Raw genomic sequence first — 15,625 nt, forward strand, 5'->3', positions numbered from 1 at the left:
GGAGGGGATAGAATTAGATGCACTCTAAGTGTCCGTGTATAATTTAGGAGGCTCTGACTTACCATGGTCACCCACACCAGAGTGATGATGCCTGAATAAAATTTTGGCAGGTAATGACAACCACAGTGATGGTGTCTGAGGCTCAGAGTCAGACAGGACAATTCGCTTCCTTTAATATAGCAATGGGAAATCTGGACATATATAGCTTCTTAAAGTATTCTTCCCAGACTGGGTCTCTCATACTAAGAATCAGGGCATAAAGACCCTCCTATATAACTCTAACAAGCTTAAAGGGGATTTCAAGAAGCAAGCCCTTCCCTGATGTCACATAACTCTGCATTTCTCTGCCGTTAAGCATGAGTGTAAAGTAGATAAGAATTTCAAGGGATGAGGGCATTACTTGAGGCACAGAATCCTTTTTTTTCTTTCCAGTCTTCTCTAGATGTCAGGGCTTAAAACAATGGGGAAAAAAACTTGGGAGTGTAGGAAGCACAATAGAAGATGCAATATGAAGCTTTATTCCTCTTGATTCTCCAACACTGAATTTGTTCCCAAACTCTAGCTATAGAAATCCCACCCCCAGGGAGTTCCCTGGTGGTCCAGCGGTTAGGACTGGGCACTTTCACTGCCATGGGCCTGGGTTCTATCCTTGGTCAGGGAACTAAGATCCCACAAGCCACGTGGTGCAGCCAATAAATAAATAAATAAATAAATAAATAAATAAAAATCCCATGCCCCCAATTCTATGGTACTAAACAGAAAGCATACCACACAGTTCACTGATCTACAACTTGACAATATTCTTCCAAAAGGCATATTTTAAAAAATAAGTAAATAAACATAGCCCTGAAGGTCAAATTTAGAGAGATCTGGTTATTGCTATTGGGAGGGAAAGACACTCATTATGCATTATAAGGACCTTACATCTCATAAAGGCTGGAAGAGAGAGGTAGATTATCTCTAAATGTTCTTCCCTGGAGAAGGAGCTTATAGTAATTGATTCTCAATGAAAGTCCCAACACTAGTGAAAAATTTGCTGAGAATTTTATAGAAATTTCTGACCACAAGAATAAAGCATATAGCTTACTTCCTGTGGAATAAGAGTGTCTCCTTTAAGAAAATGACACGAGGAGATGTGAGCACTCATAAGTCAGAATCCTGCCCACCTAAGAAGAAACATGAAGTTTCCTCTCCAAGGCTGAGTCTCTTATCCTGAAGTATGTCATAAAGGCACCTCCTAGAAAGCTCTGAAGGGCTAAGAGACAAGGAAGCATTGTCTCTCGGCTTCAGTTCCACTCTTCACTACTTTGATTTGCAGTATTAGGGCTGGGATTATGCAAACCCCATTGCTGCTTGGCCAGTAAACTCTGCCAATAGCAGGTGCCAGAGGGAGACTAGAAGACTGTAGGAAGGAGAAGGGACTGGTTCTTTCCCATTTGCATCCTGTGTGTTTGAGACTCCTGTGAGCATCACTGCAGCAACACTGGAAGGAGGAGGGAGGGCAGGGGAGAAAGAAAAGAGGGGAAAGGGGGAGGAAAAAGAGAAAACTTACAGAGAAAAATTCAGACTTTATGTTTTTTCTCCTAAATACTGTGTGTATTTCCTAAAAACAAGGGCGATTTCTTTCACAACAAAAATTCAATTATCAAAAGGAGGAAATTAACAATGATATAATTCTAATCTATATACCTTATTGAAATATTGCCAGTTATCTCATTAGTGTCCTTCATGGCACGTTGTTTTATTTTGTTTCAGTTCCCCAGGATCCAATCCAAGATTTCAAAGCACTTAATAATCATGTCTTCTCTAATAGGGAAGATTTTCTCAGTCCTACTTTGTCTTTTATTACTTTGACATTTTTGAAGCGTGCAGACCAGTTATTTTGTAGAACATCCCTCAGTCTGGGTTTATCCACTGTTTCCTCATAGATTAGAATTGCAATGTCATGAGTTTGGCAGGTTCCTTGGAAGGGATGTTGTGTTCTTTCCCGTGCATCGTGTTAAGGAGGCACGTGAGTTCTATCTGTCCTACTCTTGGTTATCTTTAATCACTTGATTAAAGAGATGTCAACCAACTTGTCATCACTATAAAGTTACAATCTTTCCCTTTGTAATTAATAGGGGCCTTGTGGACAGAGAGTTTGAGTCTCTGTCCACTTCTTCATCAAACTTTAACTCATTACTTTTAGCATCCATTGATGATTCATGCCTAAAAATATTACTATGATGTTTGCTAAATGATGGTTTGCCAAATGATGGATCATTCCTTTTATAGTTATTAATTGACATTCTACTGTAGAAGGGAACTATCCCTTTTCCCCCATTTATTCCATTTTGTTTATTTGTTTATATATGTTGGTATGGACTCATGGGATTCTGATTTTATTCTATGTATTATATTCCATTACTACAATTATTCATGCTGATGCTCAAACTTTCCCAGATTTTACTAGTGGGAGTCTTTCAAGCTGGCTCATTTGATTTTGAAGTATCCCCGTCATTCTTTGAATACCTCTTTACTTTCTGGCATGGCAAGATGTTCCAGGCTCATCTTGTACTTTACTGCCTCGCCCTGGAATCAACCATTTCTCCAACGAGCTCTTGTTTCTTTTCTTTTAATGAAGTCTGGTATTTAGAATTCATGGTCTGGATACTGGTGTGTCATGGCTGCTAGGCCTTCTCAGCAGACAGAGCTGACAGTTATGTTTAAGTATTCTCTCTCTGCCTCTCTCCCCCATCTCACTATCAATTTGCATTCACACAAGTAATCAATGAGTGTCTGTTTCTCCATGACTTCATCAGCAGAAGCTGTTTTCAATATAATCTGATTTTATAAGACAGTTTCCAATGGTCTTTTCTAGTCATAAAGGCATGATTCACACAGATCTGGGAAGGGACATTGCTCACTGTGCCACTTAAAAGTGTATGCTGTAGCATAGGGAGATCAGGTCGGTGCTCTGCCTGCAGCTCTCAGTAGAAGGCAGGCTAGGTATTCCTCAGTAATCTCTGTCCACCTGCTCCCTTGTGTGTGGGAGACATAATAAGTGTGATCACAAATTACAGGAAATACATGAAGCCCTGACTCAAAGGCTGGTCCCTGATATTAGACATGGGTTATTAAGACTCGCTGCTAATTTTGGAGTCCTCACGTGTGTCTCAGTGAAAAAATCCTCTCTTTCAACTTTAAAGGCTACACATGAAAACTAGCCACAAAGGCAATTAAGAGTAGAAAAGAATATTGGGGAGATGAGTATAAGACATAAAGCAAAGCATTCCAGTACTGCTCTTTGGCCTGTCCTCCATGCTAAGATTCTTCCCATAGTAGAAAGTGACTGAAAACAGAAACAGGATAAAAAGAGTTAGCATGAAGCTCTATTCCACTTGATTCTCCCATAGCAAATTTGTTCACCAACATGTGAAAACCCATCCCAGACTGTTTAATAGCATAAGATATACGATATACCCATGACTGCCCCACAGTTTAGATGAGGTCCTGCCAGAAGGCATGACTCAAAAGATCTTGGTCTTGATGGTTAGACTCAATAAGTTCTGGGTATGGTCCTGGGAGGGGTGAAATTCAGTGTTCTATTGATGAATTTTTAATCAAACCAAGACTGGAGGAAGAGTTTAAGTAAGATGTATTCTAAAGGCTTTTCACTGGAAAAGGAAAGTACAATTCTAGTTTCCACATATAGCTCCCATGCACAGCTACAGAGACTGAGGGTTTTGCAGGGACAGTCATGGAATCACTCCTCTATTGAGGGATAGAGGTGGAGGGGAGATGTCCATTACTAAAAGGACACTAGGAGTGTTGGTGACACGTCACTCAAATATTTGTTAAAGGAGATGGAGAGAAACTGCATCAGGGTTCCTCTTCAAGTTTTGGTCTCTCAGACTAGGCTCTGAACTAAGAAATTACTACCGTGTGCTTGGAATTTTTGGTCTCAATCATCTTCATTTTCACATCCTCTATTTCATACATGAATCTGTCTGACCTGAAAATAGGGTGCCAAATGGAGGAAAGTATGAGGATTGAGGGCATTGCTTCATTGAATTTTGTGGTGTATTAGCTAAAGCTTAGGTTAAAGAAATCTGGAAAGCCCAGGAGATGTTAGCAGCCAAAGAAGCTCCTTTTCCTTTGTCTCATACCATCTGCTTGTAAAATCCTATTTATAGAGCCTTACCTAGGTTGATCTGAGAAACTGAGGCTCAAAAACTAAATTTAATATCTCTTACAAGCTTTGGTTCAAGAGATAGAAAAGATTGTCATTATGACCTATAAGAGACCAGGACTTTGACTTAATCTAATTTAGGTCACAGAAGCCACAATAAGGCATAAATGTCCTTTCTAGGCTTGATATCTCATACTGAGGTCTGGGACATGATGACTCTTCCTTCAGGGAAGGTATGCGAAATAAACCTACTCTTGTTCAGTAATATCTCCATACAGATCTCCACATAAAGTCAGACCTAGGACAGTTTCCAGAAAATTCTGGAAAATTAGGACATTGCATGATTCAAAGCACTTTGTTCTTCCTCTTTGACATCCTCATGCTATTGTGTATTAGAGCCAAAATAGAAATGGTTGGAAAAATGGAGGAAGTATTAGAAGCTCCATCACCTCTGATTCACTGTTAGTTTTTTAATCCTATTAATTATGTATTAAAATCAGATAGTCATTAGTCATTCCACTGTATCAAAAAACAAAGAATAAAGATCTTCTCTCAATTATGAAGAGCAAACAAATCTTAAAAATTACAGAGGAATTTGCATGAAGCACAGTGTGCCACATCTCCTTTTGCTCCTATATTTAAAAATTGTTCCTGGGACTTCCCTGGTGGTCCAGTGGTTAAGACTCCGTGCTTCCACTGCTGGGGACGTGGGTTCGATCCCTGGTTGGGGGAACTAAGATCCCACATGCTGCGTGGTGCAGACAAATAAATAAATAAAAATAAATGAATAAATAAATAAATAAAAATAAAAATTGTTCCTGGTTACAGAGGCTGGGAATCTAGGGGACATAATCATGAAGCAATGTGACCTATTCCTCCTGTCTGGGTCTCCAGTTATTCAGTGACTAAAGATAAAATAAAGAAGGCTTGGAAATTGAGCTGTTTGGAGGTATAGAAAGAATGGACATTTTTCTTTGTCAGTGTTAATTTGCTCCTGATGTAATGACTTTTAAAGCCTCGCCTAGGGGCTTCCCTGGTGGCACAGTGGTTGAAAATCTGCCTGCCAATGCAGGGGACACCAGTTCGAGCCCCGGTCTGGGAAGATCCCACATGCCGCGGAGCAACTAGCCCCGTGAGCCACAATTACAGAGCCTGCGCGTCTGGAGCCTGTGCTCCGCAACAAGAGAGGCCGCGATAGTGAGAGGCCCGCACACCGCGATGAGGAGTGGCCCCCACTTGCCGCAACTAGAGAAAGCCCTCGCACAGAAACGAAGAGCCAACACAGCCATAAATAAATAAATAAATAAATAAATAAAATTAAAAAAAAAAAAAAAGCCTCACCTAGGACAATAGAGTAGCCTGAGGTTAAATTCACCACTCATGGCATTCTTACATATCAGGAGAGGTTCAATTCACCACTCAGGGCATTCTTACATATCAGGCCTTTCAGGAGATAAGAGGATGATCTAATAACAGTACAGTCTTGGATTCTACCACTGATCTCTGTTCTCATGTTGAAGGCAAAACACCCAAAACTCTGGATAAGTCCCTGGCCCAGTTTTCCTTATTATAACATAAAATCTAAATTTGCCTGGTGTTGGGATGATGTAAGTGACCCCTAAGGAGACCTCTGTGGTGTAAAATTCATTGACTCTCTGCATTGCCCAGAAGCACAGCTATAATAACTCTGTAGGGAACTGTGGCTACATGGTGTTAAGCTTTCTAAGAGGAGCTTTCATTTGAAGGGGACACTAAAGAAGTAGTGTCCACAGACTTTACAGTTCTATTGAAAAGGAGAGGCATGAAGTCCTTTCCCTGGGCTGGATTTCTCATACTGACTCCAGGCTAGGAAGTCCTCTGCCAGACACTCCAGATAAATCAAGGGAAACTCATGAAACAAAATTTCCTCTCTTCTCATGACTTCAAGAAACTCTCTTTCATGAAGACAAACAGTGAGATTAACAGGAAATTTGGGCATGAGCAAACTGTACAAATAAAAGTGTCTGTATTTTCTACTGCTGTCCTACTATAATGTGGAGACAGTGACGCGTGAAAAGTCAGACAGATGATAGGGTGGTAGCATTAGGCTGCACTGCATTTCTGTAGCTCACTCTCAGTTTATCCAACTGAAAAGAAGATATGAGAGATTGGAGAAGGAGCCTAAAACTATTTGTTGTATAACCAATATATCCTGACCCCTGATTTGCCTGGGTGAATGAGTGAGCCCTGACCTATTCACCCTGAAAAGTCACATTCCTGCCAAATACTCCCTTCTGCCCTCCACATCCTCTGCTTCAATAGCTCTCTAAAAGACCCCAAGGGGATTATTATATGAGCTCAAGAATCCGTGCCGCAGCCTCTGGTCTTTGCTTCTCAGGACCAGGCCTTCATCAGAGCCCGTAAACATGTAGAACCTTTTTGCTTCCAGGTGCCCTGCACACATGGTCTGCTGAGCTTCTACAATCCTGCACAGCCCTCTTCTCCTCCACCCACGGTGGTTGACCCTGCCCACCGATGCCCTGGATCCTTGTCAGGCAGGAAAGCTTAGCACCTTTCAAGGTGAGGAAAAATTCACTCTCACCTCTACCCTTTAGGGAAGGAGAAAGCTCTTTCCCTTTATGCAAAGCTTTTTTAGTGAGGTGAGAACAATTCTCCCTGCCTTCTTTCAAATGGGTTGTTCAGGCAGGAATACTTGGGCCCCAGTGTATGAAAGTGTTGAGTAGGGGGGATCTTTCAGTTTCCACACAGAGCACATCACATCTGTGATGAGTCAAGACCAGTTCAAGCACCCGCACCACATTCTACCTGAAAGCATTGTTCTCATCCATTCCTCTTTTTTGCTCTCTATTTTCAGTTACTTATCTCTTTGCCATAAATAGAGTTGTAAAATGGGAGGATATTGTGAGAGACAAAGACATTGCATGAAATGAGAACCCCCAGATTTAACTTTGGGCATGTTGTGAGTCAGTGGATGAGGTTAAAAAATTATCTGGCAAAACAAAGAAAGGTTAGGAGAAAGGATATGAAATTCCATTTCTCCAACTTCAGTATCAGACCATTGTGCCCTTATCATCCTGTGATGAGGTCTCTCCCAGGAACAAGAGAAGAGATTAATATTCATTCCGTCTCTTGAATCAGGTGATACAAGAGCTGGCTATTATGACTGACAAAAGATCAATCACTAGTTTAGTTTATTCAGGGTCATAAAGATCAATCCTGTGCATAAAATGTGCATCTCAAGGCTTGAAGCTCAAGTTGACTGCATAAGAAAAACCACTCTTTTCCTTTCATTTTTCTATTGCCTATGAATATTTAGCTTCTCAAATGCGCTTTAGACCAGTTTTAACATATTACAGGACCTCTGATTTAATAAATAAATAATAAATGAGTAAAATCACTAATGTGTACATTTTGCATTTGCCTAAGTGTCATGATCTTACCATTTTGAAAATTATACTTCAACAAGAGTTAAGAGTTTACAGATTTACTTAAGAGATGGATTAGGATTTTGTTAAGAATTGACAAATATATTAGAAGAAGAGATAGATGCTGAGAAAAGAGAAGGAATTTGGACTTAGGGAAAAAGAAAAGAGGTTTAATAGACTTAAAAAGAGGAAAGCTGCTTTCCTGAAATTTAACTCCCCTCTCTGGGTTTGGTCCTGCCTTCCTTCCATTATCCACATTCAGAATCAAACCTACTTGGTCCCCGGCGGTAGTCTCTGACTCCTTGGGAAAGACCCCTGTAGCATGAGCGAGAGCCGGGAACACATTAAGGAAGAATATCCGGGGGAGGCAGTGGGCAGATCCAAGAGATCTCAAAGATTTCCTTGCAGAATGCTCTTGTCCTTGGTGGGGGAGGAAAAAACCCATGAAACTCCAATTTCTTCATTGTGCATTTCTCTAGCATGAAAGTCTTAGCAAGCCCTAGGCTTCCAATTTCACACTTCAGATCAGCTATAAGAAACAAATCAAATAGTAATAAATTGTAAATGCAGGATGTAAATATTTAAAGAAAGTTGGCTCATAAATATGTGAGACAGACCATGAAATCTGTAAATTCCACTTTTAGACAACGCTTTTCTCCTTTCAGTTCCTTTGTACCTGCCCTGTCGGAGGAAAATAAGTACTCAGCCATTGAGGGATCTAAGGAATAATATGGGGGTCTTGAGGTGGGAAGTACTAGGGAAGTTGTCCAAAAATTTAGGGGCTGGAAGGGAAAGATTGAGGCTTTAGTGGCTTTAATAAGAAAGGTTCAGATATGGAGGAGGAGACAATATAATAGAACAGCTGGAACTCATAGAGATCCTTCCACATGCCAGGCATGGACTAAGATTTTTACAAACATGATTTATTTAAACCTCCATTCAGTAAGCAAAGGCAATTTTCACCCTGGCTTCATAGATGAAGCAATGGAGCTAAGAGAAGATAAGGTTTCCAGGTCTTATGATTAGAAGGTAGCTGAATCAGGACTGTAACCCAGGAAGAAGTCAAACTAGTTGTGGAAGAGAATATGGTTTAGAATGTTTAGGAGGCTCAACATAGAGAAAGGCCATTTCTTGTTGGAAATCCACTTCTCAAAGCTTGGGGATTTTCTGAGTCAAAATCATGGGGTTCTCCCAGGCCTCATCTATCCCTTTCCAGCCAAGCTACTTCCACTGCAGTTGCCTAAGCTCAGTGATGATTTGCTCAATGCACCAACTGGTCATTAATGCCTAATTCTCAAGGGCACTGGGCCTGGGGAGGGAGGGAGGGAGGAGGGACCCCCCGAAAGTTGGGCACTTAGAACCCTTTCGAGTTTCCCCACACTTTTTCAGAGCAGAGCCCTGAGGCCTTTCCTCACCACAGAAGGTAAAAACCAAACCTCTTACATTTCTTCAAAATGGAAGAGTTAGTTGTCTACTTAGAAGTAATCCTTAAAAAAATTAAAAAGTGGGGCTTCCCTGGTGGCGCAGTGGTTGAGAGTCCGCCTGCCAATGCAGGGGATACGGGTTCGTGCCCCGGTCCGGGAAGATCCCACATGCCACGGAGCAGCTGGGCCCGTGAGCCATGGCCACTGAGCCTGCGCGTCCGGAGCCTGTGCTCTGCAATGGGAGAGACCACAACAGTGAGAGGCCCACGTACCACAAAAAAAAAAAAAAATTAAAAAGTGATCCTTGATATTTACTCCTTCCTCAGCCCTAGCTTTCAGTCCATCAGCAAGTCCTCACAAGGTCACCTCTAATATATATTCATTTGAGATAGTCCAATTTTCTCCCTATCTACTGCCACCACCCTAATTCTAGCCACTCTCATCTCCAGCCTAAGTGACCACTGCATCCTAACTTCACCCACTTTTGCCCTTCAAAACTTCATTTCCCACAATGCTTCAAACCAAGTTTAAATTCTTCATGACTCTTCATTACATTTAAGAAAAACTCCAGTTGCCTGACAGTGGGCTACAAGGTGCTGCATATTTTGGTTCCCTCCCACCTTCCCAACTTCCCCTCATGGCACTTTCCCCCATGGTCACCGTATCCAGCTACACTGGCCTTCAAAAATATCTCTCCTCAGAGCTCATCTCCGTTGGAAACTCTCTTTTCCTAGCTCTTACAGGGCTGGCATAATCCATACTTCATTTCTCAACTTAAATGTCACCCCACAGTGAGTCATTCCTCTCCATCTCTGGTCCTCATCTTCCCCTCAGTTGTTCACTGCTTCATGGCACTTGTGAAAATGTGCTATTGTTTTAGTGGTTGGTTTTCTTATTCTTTGGCTGCCCCATCCACTAGACTCTAAGCTCAGCTAGGACAGGAACTAAGTCTGTGTTGTTCACTGTGTGGTGCACATGCTTATTGTACTGCCTGATTCACGTTCTCTCCTCTTAGTGCTGGAAGGAATGACATTTTGAGTTCCTGAGCACTGTAAAAATTCTGACAATTATGGTGCCTCCCATAGTAAAGATTATACAAAAATTAGAATAAAACTTCTACATATACTGAAATTAAACTAGCTTATTTGCAGATTTTCTTTTTTAAAAAATTTTTATTGGAGTATAGTTGATTTACAATGTTGTGTTAGTTTCAGGTGTACAGCAAAGTGAATCAGTTATACATAACATGTATCCACTCTTTTCTTTTTAGATTCTTTTCCCATATAGGCCATTACAGAGTATTGAGTAGAGTTCCCTGTGCTATACAGCAGGTTCTTATTAGTTATCTGTTTTATATATAGCAGTGTGTATATGTCAATCCCAATCTCCCAATTATTTATAGATTTTCGGATTACAAAATTTTGGAAAAATTCATTGAAATGGAACTTTTCCCATTTCTTTGGTGTCCCTGATTTGCTGGCAACCTAAGCACATGTGTTGTCTGCCTTTGGGTAATATACAGCTGCCCAGAACCAGAAAGGGAAAAAACTGCTTCTCATTTCAACATCAGAGCAAAGGTTGTCTTATCGAGTAAACCTTATTAATAAATCTGTAATGGAGCAGTGGTCACTGTTAGCATTACACCTCTTTTTCTACTGTGGGAACAACAATGAATCCTTTGGCCTCTCTTCATGCTTTCTCATCCCACACAGCCTGTCAGCTCCTTAGCTACTGACAAACTCTAATCCTTCAAATAAATTAACAGAAGGAAAACCTAGAGGAAAGAACTGTGTGTCTATGTGTTAGGGGGGAAAGGAGGCTGATTCTTTCAACAAACACATATGTGGCACATGATGTGCACAGGTACTGTGCTAGGTACTAGCATGAAACAAAAACTGAGTAACATGCCTGTTTTCCACACCTCGGACCGGCATACATTTCCTTCTCTCTCCTACTCCATAATTCCTCCAAGAATGTCTTCCTAGGCTCTCAAACTCAGTTATGTTCTCTCTTTATATGGTATCAGAGCTTCCTGTAGTTCTCTGTTATAGCCCTCAACATCATTTATTTTAAGAAATTATGTAGTGTCTCTTTCATTTTAGATTATAAACTCTTTTATTGAAAAGAGTGTTCACATTATCTTATGCACAGCTGTGTCCCTGGTACTTAGTACAGTATTAATGTATCAGTAAACAAATGAATGAATGGTACTGCTGACCTCAATGTTCTTACAATCAAATAGGAGTGAAAGACAAAAAAATATTTACCGTTCAACATCATGAGCATAGTAATAAAGATGTGACAAGGGACAATGACAATGGGAATCTCATTTCTAATGCTAATCTAATGCTAATCCTGGTATCAGTGAAGAGTCCCTGAAGGAGGTGATGGATAAATCTTGAAGGCTGAAGAATTAGGGCAGGGAAGGGACTTCCAGAGGATACAGGGTGAGCAAAGGCAGAAGTGTCCACCTGCTATGTAGAGTCATCCATAAGATGGTTGGCCATAGGACTATAGAGTTCATGGGAGAGTTCCAGTATACTTGCTTCCTGGTAGTATTGATAAAGGACATGCAGTGAGGTCAGAATGATATCCTTATGCTTAATGACCTCAAGAAGATCCTGGCTACTTACCTTTAATGTTTTCTGTAAATAGACAATATGTTAATAACCTCTTACAGAATAGACAGGGAATAAACAACAGTCACTTCTGCGACCCCTAGCTTTTTGTCCCTTTTTTGGGGGAAATAAGGACATTGGCCTATCTCTGAGGTAAACATTTCCAGAATTCCTCATAGTCTGCTGGTAGCTGGTCTGCAGTCATAACAACAAGTTCTTAGAGTAGCTTGGCGTGATCTGAGTATTCTGTAAACACCTAGAAAAATGTGCTATGCATAACCATGGTTATTAAAAATTATGTTAATAATAATATTAGCTAACATTACTTATTTATTACATGCCAAATGCTTCTTGGCTTTTTGCACACATGAACTTTGATCTTCAAAAGAAACTGAGGTACAGAGAAATTAAGCACTTGCCCAAGGTCACTCAGAAAAAAAAAAAATGGTGAAGTGTGGACTCAATCCAGGTAGTCTGCCTCCAGAGCCCACACTTTGCAGCTTCCTCCCATTATGCTGTGGTTTCTCCTGAAAATTTAATGCTGCTTTTGGAGCCAAGACTCACAGACACCCTGTACTTTTTCAGACATCTCATAGAATTCAGAAGTCAAAGTTGGAGAGATCTCAGGAGGGGTGGACAGTCTGGCCACAGTTAGTAGATGCTAACATATGGAGAAGATGCTCTTGGAACAAAATCAGTGTTTCCCAAAGACTACCAGCAGTATACTAGGTGACTCTGAATATGCATGGGCAAACATTTCCATTTTAATAACTATATACTTAAAAAATATGTAATAGATACACATTATGCTAATATGCATGTATGCTGAAAAGATAATTATTATAATTACTTTCTAATTTTTAGAAATATCAAAAATAGATAACTGGAAAAATAATGTTATAATAATAACTTATTTAGCCATGATTCAATGCAGAAGTTGTTTGATATTTCATTTATTTACTGGTTTGTTCATTCAACAAATATTTATTGAGCATCTAATATGGGTCAGATACTGTTCACAAATAAACAAACAAATATCTCTGCCCTTTCATAGCTAACATTCTAGTGGGGAGAAACAGATAAAAATTTTAAAGTATAAATAAATAACATACTATATTGAAAGATAATAGATACCATGGGAACATAGAGCACAGTAACAGGAAATGGCAATGGAGAGAAGGAATGAAATTTTAATTTTTCTTTTTTTTAACTAAAAATTATTACAAGTGAAGTTGAAGGCTTTGTTTAACTGAAAAAAAAAATATTGTTTTACATTAAGTTCCTTTCTCTAGGAACATTCTCTTTACCATGCCTAATTTTATTAATGTTTTGCCAAAGCCAGAGACAAATTTCCTTTTAAAGTAAATAAATAACAAATAATTAAAGTAAATAAAAATAAATACCACACAATTAAACATCTAAAGGAAAATATTATTGAATAATGGTAACAGTGCTGCATGGATATAGCCAAAAAAAAAAAAAAAAAAAGGAAGAGTACTATTTGAATGGTTAAATTAGGGAACTGTTTAAATAGGGAACACCAAACACTTTTCCCTTCCTATTGCCTCTGTGTTGATAGGAGGAGAGAAAACTAAAATCACTCACCCCAACCAAGTCAGCTCTTGGTGCTCAAGATAAAAGGCTTCCTCACAAGGCTGGTGGGGAGGATTCTATCACCTAAGCACGTCTGAGTTTCTACCACCTGCAGCTTTCTTCTCTGCTTACTTTACATGACCATTTTTGTGGAGACAGCAGAAGATGAAATACAGAGAAGAATACAAAAGCTAGACTATCACAACCCATTCCTTTATGCTACACAGCTACACTCACGTGCTGCTGACGTGCAAGTGTGTGTAAACTGACTGTCTAGGTTCTGGGGGAGGGAGGGGCCACTAGCTGCACAGAGCAGGATGGAGGCGCTCCCCTGGAGAGGACCCGGAGGCAATGCCAAGTGCGGAGGATGAGTTGCAACCCTTTCCTCAACCACCTAATTGCCTTCAAGTCAGTTTTGCTAGAATAAGGCCCTGACATTAAGTGTGAACCCAAGCAGGAAAATGTCCTCTCACATTTTAAAATTAATTACTTGAGAATGAGTAACAAAGGATCATAGCTAGCACTTACTCTGTGCTAGACATTGTGCTCATGCTCTACATGCATCATCCTATTTGATTCTCACGACGAGGTTCTACAATTATTTCCATTTCACAGATGAAGAAACATAGGTTCAGGAAAGTTAATTAACATGTCCCAAATCATATCTAAAGTCAATCGAGCCCAGGCTGTCTGACTCTGAAATTTGTAGTAATCCTATTTGAATCTGTAAATAAACCTATGGGTTAAGAACAAGAGTATCTCCATTCCATGGAGGAGTAGCAGAAAATGTAATGGTTAAGAGAGCAAATGCCAGTGTTAGAAGCGTCAGAGTTTTAATTCTGGCTCTGCCGTGTATTAGGCGTGTGGATTTGGGAAATTTATTTAACTCCTTTAAGGCTTACAATGTCCTTAATTGTCACATTTTAGAGAACTTTCCATCTCTTAGGGCCTCGCTATTTTTGTCATCATCATCATTGTCACCATCATCTTTTTCATCATCATCATCATCATCATCATCACAGCTATCATGTTTTAAGTGTTTTCTCACCTTAATTTTTTCCCGTATCTGAAATTGCCACTCTATTCCTTCAATCCCTTGGATCAAGAAGTGGCTACAATGTACTACCACCACTACTAATAATAGCAATAAGAGTAAACATTTATTGTATGCTTATTACATGCCAAGTGCTTTTAGTGCATTATCTCATTCAATCTTTACAACTACTGCCTGAGATAAATACTAGTGTCATTTATATTTTATAGTTAGAAACAGAATTCATCTAGAACTCAGCACTGCTGATTTCACATCCTTTTTTTCCTACTCACCACCCAGACCACCAGCTGGCTTGGGACCTCCAAAAGGGCATCCTTGAAATAGCATGGAATTTCCTGCAGGATATTGAACACTCCAGGAGTCTGACACTAAAAAGATTTGAAACTGTCCACCAACTGAGAGCCGTGGTTGCTCAAGGAATTTCTGATTCCTCTGTTCCAATTTCCTTTTCCACAAGGGAGTGCCAAACAACTCCAGGTCCTCTTCAGAGGGGGAGCTGGAAAAACAACGACTCACCTGAGAAGAACAAGCAGAGTAGTGCCAAGGAATCAAACAGACTCTTTTTTAATTGCAAAGTCCAGCCACCCGTTTTCCTTGTTAACAACCTTGAGTGGCTTTGAGTAAAAGATGCTATAAAGAACAAACATATTTGGAGTGATAATAATCTCCTATTACATTATATAACTTTCTCCATATTTGTTATTATTTTTTCTGATTGCAAATTTAATACATTTTATTGGAAAACCATAGAAAATGAAAAAATAGCTAAGCTGTTTTGTATGATTCAGTCTAGATTTCAATAAAATTGAAATTATTCTCTTCCCATGGCTATACACCCTTACCCCATTTTTAAAGACCTGGAGTCCAGGGTAGGAGAGACCAAGAGCATCCCAGAGAGCAGCAGCGCAAATTCACTCCCCTCCAACCCCTGCAGCTCCTTTCACCCATCTCGCCTCCCTCTTAGTCTGGTGGCTTACCATTGGTCGTTGCCATGACAACCAGCAGCAGCCAGGGCTGGCAGCCTCTACCGCAGCAGGGGTGGGGCTTTGGAGGAGGGGGCAGGAGAGGAGGAGCCAGAGGAGGTATCTGCTGCAAGTTCCTGGCTGCTTCTGAGCTCACCCCATCCTCCGAGAGGGAGGGGGCCTAGTGGTGATGCTGCTGCTTCTGCCGCCTCGACTGCTGATACTCTAGTGAGGCTGGAAGGGTGGTTCCTATTCGCACCGTCGCCAACCAGAGAGTGAGGGAAAAAAATCCCAGCAGCCGCTGCTGATGTTGGGTTCGGAGGCTGCATCCGACTCGGTCACAAGGAAAATGGATTCAGTTTGCATCTCTCCCTCCTT

Source organism: Hyperoodon ampullatus, assembly GCF_949752795.1.
Source record: "Hyperoodon ampullatus genome assembly, chromosome: 4".
NCBI classification, from domain to species: domain Eukaryota; kingdom Metazoa; phylum Chordata; class Mammalia; order Artiodactyla; family Ziphiidae; genus Hyperoodon; species Hyperoodon ampullatus.